Source organism: Saccopteryx bilineata, chromosome 3, assembly GCF_036850765.1.
Source record: "Saccopteryx bilineata isolate mSacBil1 chromosome 3, mSacBil1_pri_phased_curated, whole genome shotgun sequence".
Taxonomy (NCBI): Eukaryota; Metazoa; Chordata; class Mammalia; order Chiroptera; family Emballonuridae; genus Saccopteryx; species Saccopteryx bilineata.
The window spans coordinates 252,009,291-252,030,209 of record NC_089492.1 but is presented as its reverse complement, the minus strand read 5'-3'; the positions used below and the strand labels follow the sequence as shown (position 1 = coordinate 252,030,209).

General features: G+C 39.3%; 1 protein-coding gene across 1 annotated transcript in view; it reads right to left on the bottom strand.

The window, feature by feature from the left end:
• Positions 1-20,919, bottom strand: part of AGBL4 (AGBL carboxypeptidase 4) — a 1,318,466-nt gene that overhangs the window by 1,020,425 nt on the left and 277,122 nt on the right. The window lies entirely within an intron of this gene.

Sequence of the window (20,919 nt, the reverse complement as noted above, 5' to 3'; positions counted from 1 at the left end):
ACTTACTAATTTAGAAGTTTGGAGGCAAATTTCCTAACTGCTCTAGACCTCGGTTTTTTTGTCTGTCCAAAGGAGATAAAAATATTTTATCTATAGTATTATTATAAAAATTAAATAAGATCATGTATATAAATTACCTAGTCAGGGCTTAAGCCTCAAAACATTAGAGTTGACCTGGAGTCTTCTCTTACTGTCATATTGACTAACTAATCGATTAAGGAATCCTTTCAAATACATCTAGAATCTAGCCATTTCTCATTACCTCTGCAGATACCAGTTAATCCAAGTCACTATCTTCTCCCACCTGAATTATTCCTAACTCTTCTCCTTTTGGTCCCCCTATATTCTACTCTCAGAACAAAAGAATCTTTCTAAAACATGAGAAATCATGTCACACAGTTTTCAAAATTCAGAAAGGATTTAGCATTTCATTCAGAGTAAAACCCAAAGCTTTTAAAATATTCTATATAATCTGTCCCCCTTTCACCTGTGTGACCTCATCTCCTACTATGTTCACACCACTTGGCCTCCTTACTATTTCTCTTATATATCAGACATGCATCTTTAAGGGATTTGCAATCCTTAAAATCCCTCTCTAAACTTGTTACCCACATTTCAACATAGATGTCTCCCCAAACTCTTTCAAGATTTTGGTCAGATTTCATTTCCTCAATGAGCCCAACTAGACTACCATATTTAATATTGCAAAATACTCTTTTCCCACATTTCTGATTCCTCTCACTTGCTCTGATTTCCCACAACACTCACCTCATTCAAGCATACCATAAAATTTACCTATTTACTAGGAGTATTGTTTATTTTTATCTTCTCTGGTAAGAATGTAAACTCAGAAATATTTTTCTGTTTTGCATACTGTTGTATCTCCAGCACCTGTCATAGTGCCTCGCCCAAACTATGTATTCAATAAACATCTGTTGAATGAATGTACAAATAAAAGTAAACTCTCTAAGTTGTTAAGTAGTATAAATGACAGACATTGTGGCAACATGCTGGAGGTCTCTGTCTGGTCCAGACCTTGTGCGGGAATGCCCTGGGAATGCAAACATAAATAAATCAGTCCCTGTTTTCATGGAGCTTATAGTCAAGCTGGAACAATAACTACACAAGTGAATCATTTAAATTCAAAGCATTAAGTGCTCTGATAAAGAAAGTCCCAGAAGAACATCACAGGATCTTGTGCAGGAATTATTGTTACATCTACAGTACAGACATAACTGGTCCCCAAAAAGGCATAAGGATTTCCAAGAATGGATCTTTAAAGTTGTAAAAAAATATATTTTTCTGTATTTGTCCACTGACAGTTATTTTAAGAAGTCAATAACTAAAATAGCCTATGTACTTGATTGATCTCTACATGTTGGCTTATTTTCTTTATATAAAACTTATGTTGTACAGTTCACTTGGTTTTCAGAATAATGAGGTACTTATTTTCTAAATTTTTTTATTTATTCATTTTTAGAGAGGAGAGAGAGACAGAGAGAGAGAAGGGGGGAGGAGCTAGAAGCATCAACTCCCATATGTGCCTTGACGAGGTAAGCCCAGGGTTTTGAACCGGCAACCTCAGCGTTTCCAGATTAACGCTTTACCCACTGCGCTACCACAGGTCAGGCAAGGTACTTATTTTCTTTTGGCCAAATTTTCTTCCCTATTTCAGGAATATAAAAAAGCTCCCCCTCATAAACATCCCTCTACAGAGAAATATATAGGCTTTCTGTTTTCAAAAAGAAAAAAAAATTATACAAAAATGTATTTCTCTTTCTTCTTTTTAAATGGCTTTTAATTAATTTACTTTTTTCCTTCAGACCTCTTATATTACATAAGAAATTTTAAATTGAAGAATATCTTAAGTTATCTAGGAAATAGACAAGGAACAAATTGTAACTAATATTCTGAACTAAAATGCTCACTGGAACTGGTGAATTGGGATTCAGGTGTCCTTGCAATTGACTCTCTCTGCCGCCTCTTTGTTATATGATTCTTTGAAAGAAGGAAACCCAAATCATACAGTGAGTACTCCTGGAATAGTAAAATGAGAAACCCTGGGAAATAAAGAAGAAAAATAAGAACCTCAATATGCCGGAAAATTAGCGAAGGTCACACAACTTTCTCAGCCAGCCCAGCCTATTCATTTTAAAATTGCATCTTCCATAGAAAAGGAACCACAGTGATTCCAGTAGTGAGGCTGGGAAGATCCTCTCAGAAAGCTAAATTCTCTTCCAGGTAGAAGAGATGACTTCTCTCTGGATACCATGTAGAGCCCTGGGTAGGGCAGTTTACTAAATGGTACCTGCTTCCCTAATGGAGTAAATCTCCCTTTTTTTCAGTAGATCCATTTTTTCCTGGAACCATTCCTTGGATCACCATTAAAAAAAAAAAAAAAGGAGCTTTTAAAGCTGTGCATTTACCTGATCAAAAGAAGAGTAGGAAGGCAAAGGTACAGAAATCAATACAGTCATCTTACATTATAGCTGCCTCTACATTTAAATAATCACCAACAATGCAGAATCGTAATTAGCCCTTTCTGAAGAAAAGGCTGAAAGTAAGAAAAAGTTGGAGAAATGCATTTTATTGCATAAATATCCTGAAAAATACACTCTCTCTAAGAATAAAATAGAAAGAAATACTGAAACCAGCAATAAGTATCTCCAAGCACAGCAATGCAATAAATACGATTTGGCTACCAAAAGAAGCTAGGCCTTGGCCGGTTGGCTCAGTGGTAGAGCGTCGGCCTGGCATGCAGAAGTCCCGGGTTCGATTCCCAGCCAGGGCACATAGGAGAAGCGCCCATTTGCTTCTCCACCCCCCCCCCTCCTTCCTCTCTGTCTCTCTCTTCCCCTCCCGCAGCCAAGGCTCCATTGGAGCAAAGAGGGCCCGGGCGCTGGGGATGGCTCCTTGGCCGCTACCCCAGGCGCTAGAGTGGCTCTGGTCACTGCAGAGCGACGCCCCCTGGTGGGCAGAGCGTCGCCCCTGGTGGGCGTGCCGGGTGGATCCCGGTCGGGCGCATGCGGGAGTCTGTCTGACTGTCTCTCCCTGTTTCCAGCTTCAGAAAAGTACAAAAAAAAAAAAAGAAGCTAATGTCCCTTTGCATCAATAACCAAATGTTCACTGAGCACCCGTTATGTAGCAGGAATTCTGCTATTCACTGGAGACACTAACTTGTTAGTATAGAACAGTTGGCTAAGAGCACAGATTCTAGAATAAGACTGGGTTCACATCACAGCCCTAACTCCATACTGTGTGGCCTTGGGATAGATACTGTGTCTCAAATGTTCCAACTGTAAACTCGGTAAGTTGTTTTAAGGAGTAAATGAGATGATACATGCTGAGAAACGAGAACAAGTCTTATTGCACAGAAGTAGTGAGCAGGAATAAAAGAGGGAAACTGATGAATAACTAGTTATAATAAAACAGGGTAAGAATTATAGTCAAGATATGCAAAAGGTGCTATAGGGATATAAAAGCGAGAAGCCTAACCCTAGTTGGGGTTGCAAGACTGGCAAAGCATCAACAGATGTGAGACAAGTTATGCTTGAAGGATGAATAGAAGACTTGCAAATGTTAAGTGCAGGGGTCCCCAAACTACAGGCCAGCCTGCGGCATCCGGCCCCCTGAGGCCATTTATCCGCCCCCGCCGCACTTCCAGAATGGGCCCCTCTTTCATTGGTGGTCAGTGAGAGGAGCACAGGTCCTGTGCTCCTGGAGTACTGTATGTGGCAGTGGCGCAAAGCGTGGTGGCGTGCAGGTACAGTACTACTTCCGGTGACACAGGGCGCACATGTCATGGCTCCTGAAGCACATCATATCACTTGTTACGGCTATGACAAATATGGAACCAGACATTGACAATCTCATTAGCCAAAAGCAGGCCCATAGTTACCATTAAAATACTGGTCAGTTTGTTGATTTAAATTTACTTGTTCTTTATTTTAAATATTATATTTGTTCCTGTTTTGTTTTTTTACTTTAAAATAAGATATGTGCAATGTGCATAGGGATTTGTTCATAGTTTTTTTTATAGTCCGCCCTCCAACGGTCTGAGGGACAGTTAACTGGCCCCCTGTGTAAAAAGTTTGGGGACCCCTGGTTAAGTGGGAGAAGGCAGAAAGAGCATCATGTGGAAGTGCACAGAGCTATGAGGCAGGAGCTAGGCCAGGGAATTGCTAGTATAGCCAGGGCCCAATAATGCAAGGCAGTCAGGGCAGGAGGCTGAAGAGGTACATTAGATAAGGAAATGGAAGACATTGGAAGATTTTACACAGATTTCATTTTTTAAAAGATGTATCTAGGAAAAGTTTAAGGATAAACGTAGACATAAAAAAAGCTTGAGATAGAAATATGTAGTAATAATACAAAGAAGTATATTGCAATGGGTCAGGCAAGAATTGATGAGGAACCACATGAATAGGGAGCGGAAGGAATCCACAGGTGTATGTCAAGGAATAAACACTTGCTCCCCACTTGATAATTTTATTCAAATGCTTGATTAACTTTCATGGGAAAGAAGGGGCAAAACAGTCACATTTATGAAAAACAGTATTACTGAAATTTCCTTTCAGTAATAAAACAGTGAGCCCAACTTCGATGTGAGTTCATCATCAAACCAGAATTTAAAGAAAGGGTCGGATGATTACTTAGGAGGTTTGGACTAAATAATCAAGGATTTCTTCTAACCAGAGGTGGATTTAAAGTCAAGCAAATGAAGCTTAAGCTTTGCGGTTCCTCGCATCGGAGGGCCCCCTGAAGGCTGGGAGTTAGCTGCGGAGACGATGGGGAAAAGGAAAGGCAAGGCTGCACTGCTCTGAAGCCTTTCTGGTAAACGGGCCAAGGGGCAGCAGCAGAAAGAGCCCCGAATTCCTAAGGTGCCAGTAATTTGTTGTGATATTCTTTCTTATTCTGAAGACATAATTTTGTATTCATAATTTTGTACAATTTTTCTTAAAGAAGACCCTCTAAAATTATATAAGCTTCAGGCCATACATGACTTAGAATGGTTCTTGCTTCTAGCCCTGGGTTTCTGTGGCATTAAGAAATAGAACTGTATCACCACAAGATTTTCTCAAGAAAAAGGGGAGAGGAGAGGAAAAAAGGAGGGGGGGAATAATTTCCTTTTTTTAAAAATTATTATTTTATTTTTCTTTATTTCATTATTAATTTAAAAAAAAAAACAACTCTTTTTGATTTTTTATTTTTTTTAACTTTTTATTCTTTATTAAATCTCATTAATACTATCAACAAAACCACCCTCAGATGCCATTAAGGAAGATAAAATCGAATATCATGGATACAAAAGAAAGAGAGGTAACACAGCTAGATGAGGAAAAATCTATGGAGAAAAAATTTAATATATTGGAAACCTTGGAGCTAAATGACAGAGAATTCAAGATAGAAATCCTAAAAATCCTCCGAGATATACAAGAAAACACAGAAAGGCAATTTAGGGAGCTCAGAAAACAACTCAATGAACACAAAGAATCTATGTCCAAAGAAATTGAAACTATAAAAACAAATCAAACAGAGATGAAAAACTCAATTCACGAGCTGAAAAACGAAGTAACAAGCTTAGCTAATAGAACAGGTCAGATAGAAGAGAGGATTAGTGAAATAGAAGACAAGCAACTTGAGGCACAACAGAGAGAAGAAGAAAGAGACTCAAAAATTAAAAAAAATGAGATAGCCCTACAAGAATTATCTGACTCCATCAAAAAGAATAACATAAGAATAATAGGTATATCAGAGGGAGAAGAGAGAGAAAATGGAATGGAGAACATACTCAAACAAATAATAGACGAGAACTTCCCAAGCCTGTGGAAAGAACTAAAGCCTCAAATTCAAGAAGCAAACAGAACACCGAGTTTTCTTAACCCCAACAAACCTACTCCAAGGCATATCATAATGAAATTGACACAAACCAACAGCAAAGAAAAAATTCTCAGTCAGGGAAAAGAAGAATACAACATATAAAGGAAGGCCCATTAGATTATCATCAGATTTCTCAGCAGAAACTCTACAAGCTAGAAGAGAGTGGACCCCAATATTTAAAGTCCTGAAAGAGAGAAACTTTCAGCCACGAATACTATACCCATCAAAGCTATCCTTCAAATATGAAGGAGAAATAAAAACATTCACAGATACAGAAAAGATGAGGGAATTTATCATCAGAAAACCCCCACTCCAGGAATTACTAAAGGGGGTTCTCCAATCAGATACAAAGAACAAAAAAAAAACAGAGCCACAAGTAAAAGCTCCAAGAAGAACAAAATAAAACCAAATTTAAACGGTGACAACAACAAAAAGAAAGAGGGGGAGAAGATGGAGATTAACAGTAGCAAAGCACGATGGAATGCAAAAGTACTCACAAAATAGTTTGCTACAATGAACAGGGTAGGGACCCTTTTCATTACTCAAAGGTAACCACCATTGAAAAAACCACCACAGAAGCACATGAGATAAAAAAGATGGCAACAGAGGAAAGATGTATGGAATACAACCAAATAAAAACAAAAGATAGAAAAATGAAAGAGAAGGATCAAACAAGACACAAAACTAACAGAAAGCAAGATATAAAATGGCAATAGGGAACTCACAAGTATCAATAATTACACTAAATGTAAATGGATTAAACTCACCAATAAAAAGGCACAGAGTAGCAGAATGAATTAAAAAAGAAAATCCAACTATATGCTGCCTACAGGAAACTCATCTAAGTAACAAGGATAAAAACAAATTCAAAGTGAAAGGCTGGAAAACAATACTCCAAGCAAATAACATCCAAAAAAAAGCAGGTGTAGCAATAGTCATATCGGATAATGCTGACTACAAGACAGGAAAAGTACTCAGAGATAAAAATGGCCATTTCATAATGGCTAAGGGGACACTGAATCAAGAAGACATAACAATTCTTAATATATATGCACCAAACCAAGGAGCACCAAAATATATAAGACAGCTACTTATTGACCTTAAAACAAAAACTGACAAAAATACAATCATACTTGGAGACCTCCATACAACGCTGACGGCTCTAGATCGGTCATCCAAACAGAGAATCAACAAAGACATAGTGGCCTTAAACAAAACACTAGAGCACCTGGATATGATAGACATCTACAGGACATTTCATCCCAAAGTGACTGAGTATACATTTTTCTCCAGTGTACATGGATCATTCTCAAGAATTGACCATATGTTGGGCCACAAAAACAACATCAGCAAATTCAGAAAAATTGAAGTTGTACCAAGCATATTTTCTGATCATAAAGCCTTGAAACTAGAATTCAACTGCAAAAAAGAGGAAAAAATCCCACAAAAATGTGGAAACTAAACAACATACTTTTAAAAAATGAATGGGTCAAAGAAGAAATAAGTGCAGAGATCAAAAGATTTATACAGACTAATGAAAATGACAATACGACATATCAGAATCTATGGGATGCAGCAAAAGCAGTGATAAGAGGGAAGTTCATATCACTTCAGGCATATATGAACAAACAAGAGAGAGCCCAAGTGAACCACTTAACTTCCCACTTTAAGGAACTAGAAAAAGAAGAACAAAGACAACCCAAAACCAGCCAAAGAAAGGAGATAATAAAAATCAGAGCAGAAATAAATGAATTAGAGAACAGAAAAACTATAGAAAAAATTAATAGAACAAGGAGCTGGTTCTTTGAAAAGATCAACAAAATTGACAAACCCTTGGCAAGACTTACCAAGGAAAAAAGAGAAAGAACTCATATAAACAAAATCCAAAATGAAAGAGGAGAAATCACCACGGACACCGTAGATATACAAAGAATTATTGTAGAATACTATGAAAAACTTTATGCCACTAAATTCAACAACCTAGAAGAAATGGATAAATTCCTAGAACAATACAACCTTCCTAGACTGAGTCAAGAAGAAGCAGAAAGCCTAAACAGACCTATCAGTAGAGAAGAAATAGAAAAAACCATTAAAAACTTCCCCAAAAATAAAAGTCCAGGCCCTGACGGCTATACCAGCGAATTTTATCAAACATTCAAAGAAGACTTGGTTCCTATTCTACTCAAAGTCTTCCAAAAAATTGAAGAAGAAGCAATACTTCCAAACACATTTTATGAGGCCAACATAACCCTCATACCAAAACCAGGCAAGGATGGCACAAAAAAAGAAAACTACAGACCAATATCTCTAATGAATACAGATGCTAAAATACTAAACAAAATACTAGCAAATCGAATACAACAACATATTAAAAAAATAATACATCATGATCAAGTGGGATTCATCCCAGAATCTCAAGGATGGTTCAACATACGTAAAACGGTTAACGTAATACACCATATCAACAAAACAAAGAACAAAAACCACATGATCTTATCAATAGATGCAGAAAAGGCTTTCGATAAAATACAACACAATTTTATGTTTAAGACTCTCAACAAAATGGGTATAGAAGGAAAATATCTCAACATGATAAAGGCCATATATGGTAAACCATCAGCTAACATCATATTAAATGGCACTAAACTGAAGGCTTTCCCCCTTAAATCAGGAACAAGACAGGGTTGTCCACTCTCTCCACTCTTATTTAATGTGGTACTAGAGGTTCTCGCCACAGCAATCAGACAAGACAAAGAAATAAAAGGCATCCATATCGGAAAAGAAGAAGTAAAGGTATCACTTTTTGCAGATGATATGATCCTATACATCGAAAACCCCAAAGAATCCACAAAAAGACTACTAGAAACAATAAGCCAATACAGTAAGGTCGCAGGATACAAAATTAACATTCAGAAGTCAATAGCCTTTCTATATGCCAACAATGAAACAACTGAGAAGGAACTCAAAAGAATAATCCCCTTCACGATTGCAACAAAAAAAATAAAATACTTAGGAATAAACATAACAAAGAATGTAAAGGACTTATATAATGAAAACTATAAACCATTGTTAAGGGAAATCGAAAAAGATATAATGAGATGGAAGAATATACCTTGTTCTTGGCTAGGAAGAAAAAATATAATCAAGATGGCTATATTACCCAAAGCAATATACAAATTCAATGCAATTCCCATCAAACTTCCAATGACGTTTTTTAAAGAAATAGAGCAAAAAATCATCAGATTTATATGGAACTATAAAAAACCCCGAATAGCCAAAGCAATCCTAAAGAAAAAGAATGAAGCTGGGGGCATTACAATACCTGACTTCAAACTCTATTATAGGGCCACGACAATCAAAACAGCATGGTATTGGCAGAAAAATAGACACTCAGACCAATGGAACAGAATAGAAAGTCCAGAAATAAAACCACATATATATAGTCAAATAATTTTTGATAAAGGGGCCAACAACACACAATGGAGAAAAGAAAGCCTCTTCAATAAATGGTGCTGGGAAAACTGGAAAGCCACATGCAAAAGAATGAAACTGGACTACAGTTTGTCCCCCTGTACTAAAATTAACTCAAAATGGATCAAAGATCTAAACATAAGACCTGAAACAATTAAGTACATAGAAGAAGACATAGGTACTCAACTCATGGACCTGGGTTTTAAAGAGCATTTTATGAATTTGACTCCAATGGCAAGAGAAGTGAAGGCAAAAATTAATGAATGGGACTACATCAGACTAAGAAGTTTTTGCTCAGCAAGAGAAACTGATAACAAAATAAACAGAAAGCCAACTAAATGGGAAATGATATTTTCAAACAACAGCTCAGATAAGGGCCTAATATCCAAAATATACAAAGAACTCATAAAACTCAACAACAAACAAACAAACAATCCCATAAGAAAATGGGAAGAGGATATGAACAGACACTTCTCCCAGGAAGAAATACAAATGGCCAACAGATATATGAAAAGATGCTCATCTTCTTTAGCTATTAGAGAAATGCAAATCAAAACAGCAATGAGATACCACCTCACACCTGTTCGATTAGCTATTATTAGCAAGACAGGTAATAGCAAATGTTGGAGAGGCTGTGGAGAAAAAGGAACCCTCATACACTGTTGGTGGGAATGTAAAGTAGTACAACCATTATGGAAGAAAGTATGGTGGTTCCTCAAAAAACTGAAAATAGAACTACCTTATGACCCAGCAATCCCTCTACTGGGTATATACCCCAAAAACTCAGAAACATTGATATGTAAAGACACATGCAGCCCCATGTTTATTGCAGCATTGTTCACAGTGGCCATGACATGGAAACAACAAAAAAGCCCGTCAATAGATGACTGGATAAAGAAGATGTGGCACATATACACTATGGAATACTACTCAGCCATAAGAAATGATGACATCGGAACATTTACAGCAAAATGGTGGGATCTAGATAACATGATACGAAGCGAAATAAGTAAATCAGAAAAAACCAGGAACTGCATTATTCCATACGTAGGTGGGACATAAAAGTGAAACTAAGAGACATTGATAAGAGTGTGGTGGTTACGGGGGGGAGGGGGGAATGGGAGAGGGAAAGGGGGAGGGGGAGGGGCACAAAGAAAACAAGATAGAAGGTGACAGAGGACAATCTGACTTTGGGTGACGGGTATGCATCATAATTGAACGACAAGATACCCTGGTCTTGTTATCTTTGAATATATGTATCCTGATTTATTGATGTCACCCCATTAAAAAAATAAAATTATTTAAAAAAAAAAAAAAAGAAATAGAACTGTAGAAAAAAAGAAAACAAACAAAAAATGAAAAAAGAGAAAGAAATAGAATTGTAGTACGACTCATGTGGTTGAGAGCATATTTTCATCTGCACCTACAGAAATTGATTTTCCAAGTAAACAAAGATATTTCCTTGAATTATATTAGGATCCATTAACCAGTAATTAAACATTGCATACATGATGAATAATTAAAACTTTATACCTCACCATTCAATAATAAATAAATATAGAGTTTTGAAAGTGGAGTGACATTTTCAAAGTCATTCTTCTTTAAAAATTAAATATGCTTTCTAGCACATATATTTAAGTGGATGGACTATTGATTAGAAAGGCAACCAGAAGACCTGGTTATAGCTCTGGATCTATTATTGATTACCTTTGTGATCTTGGGCTTATGATAGGATTACCATCTACTGTAACTCTGACAGATTCTCACATCACCTTCTCTTCCTTCTCAATCTTCTCTTAGTCTGTAGCAACAGACTCCTAAGTGATCTTCATGCCTATTGGATCTAACCAGATCAAAACCTCCACTCGCCTATGATCTGATTTCCAGAGAGCTGCCTTTGATGGCTTTTCTAGTACCTAAAGAGTGAAAGGTGAAATTAGCCTGCCACAAAAAGCCTCTACAGTTTGGCACTTATATACCCGTGTAACTTCATCTGTCATTGGAGTTCCTGCTTTTTTAATACACAGATGTATTCACTGCTCCACAACCATCCTGTCTTACACATATATTTAAGCTATTCCCATAGTTTGGAGCCCTCTCATCATCTATGCCATTTCACTGAAGTCTCCAAAGCCTGGCTCAACCACAACCTCTTCCAAGATGATTTTCAAAAATTAATATTTCCCCAACATCTTCTCATATTACTTTCTTTATTCCTCATTTATAATGACTATCACATGATAAAGTGGATGAAGACTCCAGCAGTGAATCAGACAGACAGGGTTTCAAGTCTTTGCTCTACTCCTCACTAAGCTCTGCAGCTTTGGAAAAGTATTAATAATTTAACCTCCTTAAAGTTCAGCTTTCATTTACTAAGTAGGTCTTGTGTACACAGTGTCTTCTACATGAGTAGGAACCAGCAGAAATTCAGTGAAGAAGAAGCAATAGGCTTCCATGTCTAAGGCTCAGAGTCAACTGTGCTTACTTCAGTTCAGATTTTGTCAGTCAGTGGATTGAGGGTCGAGTAGAAATGAGGGGTAAGAGATTTCTTATTGTCTTTTCCAACTAGGAATAAGGCAACATTTAGCTTCCTGTTTGGTGTTTTTCTTTGGAACTTTAGTGTTCTCAGCAAGTAGCCCAAAGAAGGAGGAGGATAGAATGGTATGATTCATGAAAGAAATTCCACTCTAGACGCAAAATAGTGTGAATTACGATCCTTTGTTATTTCTAATGGAAATGTTCAAGAACTTCCTGAAAGTGCATAAAAGTTATATATGAAATGTCTTAATTCTCTTATTTGGAAAGTAAACTAACCAACTTCTATCTTTAATGAAATATTCACTTAAATATTTATTGAATATAAGTTATAGGTCAAAATAAAATTATTGTTATGGTTATGACAGTGAACAATACAGGCATAGTCCCCATCCTCTCTCTCTCTCTCGTAGAGAATATAAACATTAATTGAATCATTTCCAATATGATAAGAGCTATAAAGAAGAGATATATTCCTAGTATCATAGAAGTATCAATAAGAGAACTTAATCTAGTTTACAGGATGAAAGTAGGCTATTCTTGTACTTAGTGTTATGAATTGAATGTGCCCCAACTCTGTCAAAGTCATTGAAAATCGATCCCGCAATGTGTCTGTACAGAACTTGGAGACAGTGCATTTAAGAAGGTAATGAGCCTGACCTGTGGTGGCGCAGTGGATAAAGCATCGACCTGGAACGCTGAGGTCGCCGGTTTGAAACCCTGTACTTGTCTGGTCAAGGCACATATGGGAGTTAATGCTTCCTGATCCCCCCCCTCTCCTCTGTAAAATGAATAAATAAATAAATAAATAAATAAATAAATAAATGGCAATGAAGGTTAAATGAAGTCATAGGAGTGGAGCCTTGATATGATAGAATTAGTGTCCTTATAAGGAGACACCACAAGGCTAGGGCGTTCTCTCTCCCTCCCTCACTCCATCCCTCTCTATTCCCTTTTTCTCTCCTTCCTTGTATACACACACCAAGGAAACACCATGTGAGGACATAGTGAGAAGCGGGATATCCACAAGCCAGAAAGAGAACTCTCACCAAAGGCTGAATCCCACTGGAACTTTGGCACTTCGATCTGGGCTTTACAGTTTCCAAAACTGTGAGAAAATAAATTTCTGTTGTTTAAGCCATGCAGTCTGTGAGTATTTTGTTATGGTAGTCTAAGTAGACTAAGACACTTAGAATCAAAAGAAAAGGAAGAGGAGAAAAGCACTTGCTTTTATTATTTTCCTAGCAAACCAGCATTTTCTTCTCTTTTCAGAATATAATGAGCTTCATCATGTGAAGTTTCTGTGTTCGTGAGGCTCTCTGCTAATGTTTACATTAGCTCTGAATTAATCTTTGCAACTCCCACAACATCACTCCCATAACATTTAATAGAGCACTTTAAGCTGAGCAAGTGTCAATAAACGCTTGCTGAGTTCAGGTCACAACTTTATTGGCTACAGTTCTTTTCAAATCTATAAAATGAAAAAGTATCATTAATGTAATAGCAAAACATTACCTCACATCTCCATTGTTTTATGACAATAAACATTTATTTTTAAGCTCATAGGTTTACAGGTTGTGGTTAGGTGAATCTACACTGGGCTGAGCACTCTGCTTTAGACTGCAGGTAGGTTGGGGTTGGCTTTAGCCCTGATGTTACAGCAAAGTATGTTCACATATCTCTCAACTACCTGTTCTCATGGCAAATCACCAGCATGCTAAAGCCAAGCCAAACTAGACAAAGCATGTTGAAGGCCACTATTGAAGTCATATCCATTAACATTCCCTGACCAAAGAAGATCAAGTTACAAAGCCAGAAATCAAAAAGCAAGGCAGTTTACCCCACCTACAGTCAGAGGGTAAAAGAAGTAAATATTTGCCGAACAATGATCTACAGTCCAGGGGTAGTCAACCTTTTTATACCTACCGCCCACTTTTGTATCTCTGTTAGTAGTAAAATTTTCTAACCGCCCACTGGTTCCACAGTAATGGTGATTTATAAAGTAGGGAAGTAACTTTACTTTATAAAATTTATAAAGCAGAGTTATAGCAAGTTAAAGCATATAATAATAATTACTTACCAAGTACTTTATGTCGGATTTTTGCTAAGTTTGGCAGAATCAATCTTTATAAAACAAATTACTATAGTTAAATCTACCTTTTTATTTATACTTTGGTTGCTCTGCTACTGCCCACCATGAAAGTTGGAATGCCCACTAGTGGGCAGTAGGGACCATGTTGACTACCACTGCTCTACACGCTCTAGATAAGTGGTCTCTGAGGAAGGAAACAAAGTGTCCTACTGAGTGCCTGATACACAAGGATGACTAAGAGTTTCATAGTCACAGCTCAGAGTGCAGAAGCTGATAGAGATCAGGAAAGAGACTATTAGGAAGTTACTATAAATAAAATGAAGCATAATAACACCAGTGGGGAAATGAGTATAGTATTTTTCACTCCATACAACGCACCTGACCATAAGACACACCTAGGGTTTTAAGGAAGAAAATAAGAAAGCTTGAAAGCTTAGTAAAGAAAGCTTGAAAATAAGAAAAAAATATTCTGAACCAAATAGTGTGTGAAAATATTTAATAAAATACTGTATTTTTTGCTCCATAATACGCACGGGCATTTTCCCCTCCACTTTTTTTGGAGGAAAAATGCATCTTATGGTGCGAAAAATATGGTATTCTATATGAGGAACATTTGAGCTTTAAAGAGTAATAGAAGTTTACCAGATTAATACAGTTGGGCCTTGGGGAAGACAGAAGGGGAATATGTGCACAAAAATCACAGAATGGGAAATAGACCAGCATATTAAAAAGTGGCAATTTAGGCCCTGGCTGGTTGGCTCAGCGGTAGAGCGTCGGCCTGGCGTGCGGGGGACCCGGGTTCGATTCCCGGCCAGGGCACATAGGAGAAGCGTCCATTTGCTTCTTCACACACCCCCTCCTTCCTCTCTGTCTCTCTCTTCCCCTCCCGCAGCCAAGGCTCCATTGGAGCAAAGATAGCCGGGCGCTGGGGATGGCTCCTTGGCCTCTGCCCCAGGCGCTAGAGTGGCTCTGGTCACGGCCGAGCGACGCCCCAGAGGGGCAGAGCATTGCCCCTTGGTGGGCAGAGCGTCGCCCCTGGTGGGCGTGCTGGGTGGATCCTGGTCAGGCGCATGCGGGAGTCTGTCTGACTGTCTCTCTCTGTTTCCAGCTTCAGAAAAATACAAAAAAAAAAAAAGTGGCAATTTATTTGTGTGGCTAGTGCATAGAATATACAGGAAAAAATGATAGGAGAAGAAGTAGTCAGATTTTAAAGGAATTTATAAGCCAGGCCTAGAAATTTGGACAGAGGTGCTATTAAAGAAAATTAAACAGAAAATTAAATGTGCTGAAAATTCTGAAGAATTATAGTCAGTAGAGTAGAGGAATAACTGGCAGGTGGGGCTGGGAGCAGCAGCAGAGCCCTAGGATGCAGGGACAGAGGCCTAAACCAAAGCAGGGCAGTGTGAATGAAAAGAAGGGGATTGTAGCAGACTTACATATAGAAATCACTTATCTTTTTTTATTTTATTTATTTATTTATTTATTTATTTATTGTATTTTTCTGAAGCTGGAAACAGGGAGGCAGTCAGACAGACTCCTGCATGCGCCCGACCAGGATCCACCTGGCACGCCCACCAGGGGACAATGCTCTGCCCATCCGGGGCGTCGCTCTGACGTGACCAGAGCCACTCTAGCACCTGGGGCAGAGGCCAAGGAGCCATCCCCAGCGCCCGGGCCATCTTTGCTCCAATGGAGCCTCGGCTGCGGGAGGAGAAGAGAGAGACAGAGAGGAAGGAGAGGGAGAGGAGTGGAGAAGCAGATGGGCGCCTCTCCTGTGTGCCCTGGCCGGGAATCGAACCCGAGACTTCCACACGCCAGGTCGATGCTCTACCACTGAGCCAACCGGCCAGGGCCTTCACTTATCTTTTTGACTGAATGAATGCAAAGCTCAAGTCTTTTTGAGTTGCAAGTGACAGAAACTCAATACCAGTTGAGCAAAAACTAGAAGCTCTCAGAAACAAAGAAAAACTCCGGAAACCAGCACAATGGTAAGGAGCTCAGAGATGGATACCTAGAATTTAAATGTTATTTCCGTTCTCTCTCCCTCTCTCATTGACGTTAGTTCACTTAGTTTTCTTCTTATTCCAACTTATGAGGTATAAGCTTGTGCCACATGAAGGAATAATATGGTTGCAGAAAGCCCCAAATCACTTTCTTCCAGTGATATGGTCTTAAAGGCAATAAAGTGCCTCTCTCCATATTTACAGTGATTTTTTTTAAATAAAAGTTCTTGAAGAAGTTTCTGATTGGTACAACTTGAGTCACATGTTCACCCCACAATTAATCCAGTGACCAGATATTATAAATCGCTCTAGCTATCTGCTGACACCTTTCATCAAAGGATTATAATGTTATCAGTCAGAGAAGAAGGTGACCACATATCATCCAGCCAGTCATATCAATTTGCATCAACCACAATGGGAACCAGGGACTAGCCAAGGGTAACTAGTTGGATACTTCTAGTTTGGTGACTAGATTAGTGATGAATTAACCATAATAGTTGGTGCAGGGAGAGAAAAAGGTATAAAGAAAAAAAAGTATAATATTAAGTTTGAAGTATCCTTGAATCATTTAAAAGGTAGTATTCAAACGACAAAAGCATTAAATCCATGGATTTTTTTTTTCCATAGTAAAGAAAGCTTGAAAATTATGTTCTAGGAGTCTCTCAACATATTTTGGCAGAAATTTGAGCCAATTTGAGATTTGAAAAGTATGTACTGAAATGCATAAGGCAATGTTTATAAAGGAAATGCTGCATCTCAGGTGGAAAAACGCACCCAGTACCTACCAAACACAAGAAGCTCTGCTTTCCTGACCGTAATTAGCCACAGAGATTTGTAAACCTGTGAAGTTTCCTACTTTCTCAGAGTATCAGGAGCACTACTCACTAACAGTAGATTTAGTTAAATCCATCTTGGAAACCAATATTCCAAATCTCCTGAAACAATTTGCAGGTATCTTAACAAAAACTCTAAGTATACAACACATCAGAGGTTCTACTAAGCATTCTTAAACATTTTGACTCTTAATATCTAAAACCAAATTCACCAAGGTGAAATGATATTTCCTGACTCTCCATTTTGTGGTTCAATGTGATATTTACAGTGTTGGGCAGATAAAATGTATTATGCTCACTTTGTTAAAGATAACACAAGGAGGCTGTCGCCCAGGTGATATTAATGTGTGTTGGGGTGGGCTAAAGGCAGGCAGAATCCTTGTAGCCTGGGTCTTGGTTTTGGGATTAAGCCTTTCCTACCCTTTTTGATGTGGGGTGGTACAATCCAATCATCCCTCAGAAAGTGACTTTGTATTAGAGACTTCCCTATTTTGTATATTGGATTAAAGGTTTAGATTTCTACACTATAAAATGGGGATGGAGCGGGAGCTTGTGCTCTTGGTTCCTGAGGGGACAAGGAAGGAGATGGGGAACTAAGGAGAATAAGGCTGGTGAGCTAGAAACCTTTGATCCTAGGAAACTCGGATAAGTCAGTGGCTTTGTGAGCACTGAATGTGAGTGGGTTTTGGAGCCCAGTGTGTGTTTTTACTTGCCCGCCGGGTGCAAGCTAGAATTAAAGACTATGGCCCACCAGTTTGTGGCTCCGTTGTTTCTTTACCGACTGTCCGAATCCAATGCGAACCTGCATAGGCCAGGCTGCTCTGATGGTGGCGCTGGCCATGCCCTCTGGCTTTACATTTGGCGTAGTCGGCAGGATTCGATACAGATCGGCAAGGAGCCTCTGAGTGGTGGAGTAGAGGACTGGCTAGTGTTAGGGTTCCCCATGGCTGTCCTTTTGGGGACTGTAGGCTGGCTGACTTTTACAGCCATGCATGAGGAAACCGAGAGCTCTGTGGAAGAGGCTGCCCAGGACCTGCAAACCGAGCAGTGGAAGGAGCTGGAGCAAACGTGGGAGAAACTGATGCTGACCCTGGAGCTGGAGGAAATGCTGGAGGAGGAGACCAACCAGGTGTTCGAGATTCGCCTGGAAATGGAGCAAACGCTGGAGGAGGATTCAGAGGTTCGTGAGTTGCAGCTTGCCTGGATGTTGCAGAGAGCCAGCAGCGGCAGGAGGCCAGGGCTGAGGCTGAGGCTGAGGCTGAGGCTGAGGCCGGGTCCAGAGCTGCAAGGTCTGCGGAGCAGAAGGCGGCAGCGGACAGGGGCTCGAGCCCAGCAGCTGGAGCTGGTGTTTTCAGTTCCTCTTTGGAGGATGAGGAGAATTGGACTGGAGTTGTGATCTGCAGTCTCCAGAAGATGGAAGCCCAGCTGGAAGGAGCACCTACTACAGCCCTGGTAGGTCTGCGATTTTGGGGACATAGGATGGACACTATCATGCTCTCCAGAGCCAAGATGGAAATGCTGACTGCCATTGCCACGTGCCCGTCTTTGGGACAGTGTAAGACCTGCCAGGATGGCAGGAATGAGGGGGGTGGCTGATGCCCCATGTATGTGGACTGATTTCCTGGACTACGACCAGAGTGGGCATTGGCTCCTTTGTTGGATGGACATACGGATTATGGATTTTGGACAATGTGAAATACCCTGATGGGGGTGGGGGGTGGCTTTGCTGGAAGCACTCCCCTGCCCCGGGAAGCTTTTCCCGTGGCTAGAAAGAAGGCCGAGGACATTTTGCGCTTTGGGCTAAGTGCTCAGAGACTGGTGAAGTGTACCTTTGTAATTGTTGAAATTGTATAATTTGCCATATTGTAATTTGTGTAATGTGCCTAATTTCTTTGCACAGGGATGCCGGTGGTATAGATTGTGGGTAGTAAAGTGAGCATAGGGGTGGATTGTTGGGCAGATAAAATGTATTATGCTCACTTTGTTAAAGATAACACGAGGAGGCCGTCGCCCAGGTGATATTAATGTGTGTTGGGGTGGGCTAAAAGCAGGCAGAATCCTTGTAGCCTGGGTCTTGGTTTTGGGATTAAGCCTTTCCTACCCTTTTTGATGTGGGGTGGTACAATCCAATCATCCCTCAGAAAGTGACTTTGTATTAGAGGCCTCCCTATTTTGTATATTGGATTAAAGGTTTAGATTTCTACACTATAAAATGGGGACAGAGCAGGAGCTTGTGCTCTTGGTTCCTGAGGGGACAAGGAAGGAGATGGGGAACTAAGGAGAATAAGGCTGGTGAGCTAGAAACCTTTGATTCTAGGAAACTCGGATAAGTCAGTGGCTTTGTGAGCACTGAATGTGAGTGGGTTTTGGAGCCCAGTGTGTGTTTTTACTTGCCCGCCGGGTGCAAGCTAGAATTAAAGACTATGGCCCACCAGTTTGTGGCTCCGTTGTTTCTTTACCGACTGTCTGGATCCAATGCGAACCTGCATAGGCCGGGCTGCTCTGATGGTGGCCCTGGCCATACCCGCTGGCTTTACATACAGCAACATGGAAAAAAAATATATATATTAAAGATGGGATTTTGGGTAGCCACTCAAATCAAAGCTGATGGTTCCCTTCATGCAAGAATAAATAATAAAGCTTGAGGGTTTTATTAGCCCCAAAATTATTTTCAAGTTGCATAAAATGTTCTTTCTAGCCATATATATGAAAGTACTTCTACCTCTCCTTCCTTATTATACATTTAGTCTTCATAAAATATTCAACATGTTGTTTCCAATGTCAATAAAAAGTATCTGTTACTGGAAGAAGGAAAATCCATTTTGCAAAATGATAGTGAGATTACCCAGCATAACTATAATTATCAGGGGGGAAAAGACAAAGAAAGAAAGGTTAAGTAATTTGAAGGTTTTCTTAAGCCACACAGTGTGTTTTTCTAGAGAGGATTTTTAAGATGAGAAATAGATCTTGAGGGTCTTAGACAGGCCTGAGGCAATATTAAAAAAAGAAAAAGGTCAAACATTCTGCTAAAAGGCATAGCTATCTTCAGAACAACAACTTATCAGCCAGCTTGCAGCGCCTCCTTATTTACAGCTATTGGTCCCAAAGGAAGTGCACTTGAGTGTGGGCCACAATTACTTTGTAATGAGTTTGCCAGGAATGATACAGAAAACAAATTTGTAACTGTGTGCCATTCATAGCTCAGAAACTTTAGCAGAGAATTTTTTCTTTTGGGGAGAAAGAAAGGGAAGGTGGGACACAGTGGAGGAGGAAAGAATGGAAAAAGAAGAAAGGAGGCCTAACAATAAACATCATAGTCAGTTATGCTCCTAATAAGCGGCCAAGAGGAGCCCTAGGAAGACTGAGCTACAAGAGCAGTTTGGGAGATTCAGGGATGGTCCAGCTCCTGTACATTCGTCGCAGCTCAGGGGCCTTACCCAAGGCTGCTGGATAAAATGCTTCTTTTGAAGGGGTGGGCTTGCACTACCCATGTAGGCTCATTAAACTAACTAACTAACTAACTAACTAACTAACAAATAAAAGGCCTGCACTGTCACATATTAGCAAAAGGTCAAGCAATATCCTATACACCCAGGACACCTGCATATAGTGTGTTCTCTTACAGGAGCCTCTTCTACCTCTCCTCATGCATAAAAGTGTACACCATGATAAATAAGTAGGGTAGAGAATTAAACCTTATCTAAGAGCTGTCAATAAATCTATTGTTGAAAATATATGTGAATAGAAGTAGCAGAGGCAATCTTTGTCTTTTAAAGAGGTAGTTTTTCAAAAAGAGAATTACACAAAGTGCTCCTCTGTTTTTGTCAATATGCTGCCAGGTTTTGAAATAGTATTTTTCATCCAAACGATAAAAATCTTGACAAGCCAGCCATAGAAAATCACTAATACACTTGCAGCTGCATTTCAATCTATACAAAATCTTTAAGCAAAAGCAACCAAAGAACAGCCTGGCCTAGCAAAATTATTTCACCATTTGGGCCACAAATTCAAGATAATTAAGAAACAGGATTTTATATTTCCACTGAAAAATTTTGACAAATGTTCATATAAGAAAAATAAAAATCCAGATGAGACGATGGAGTGA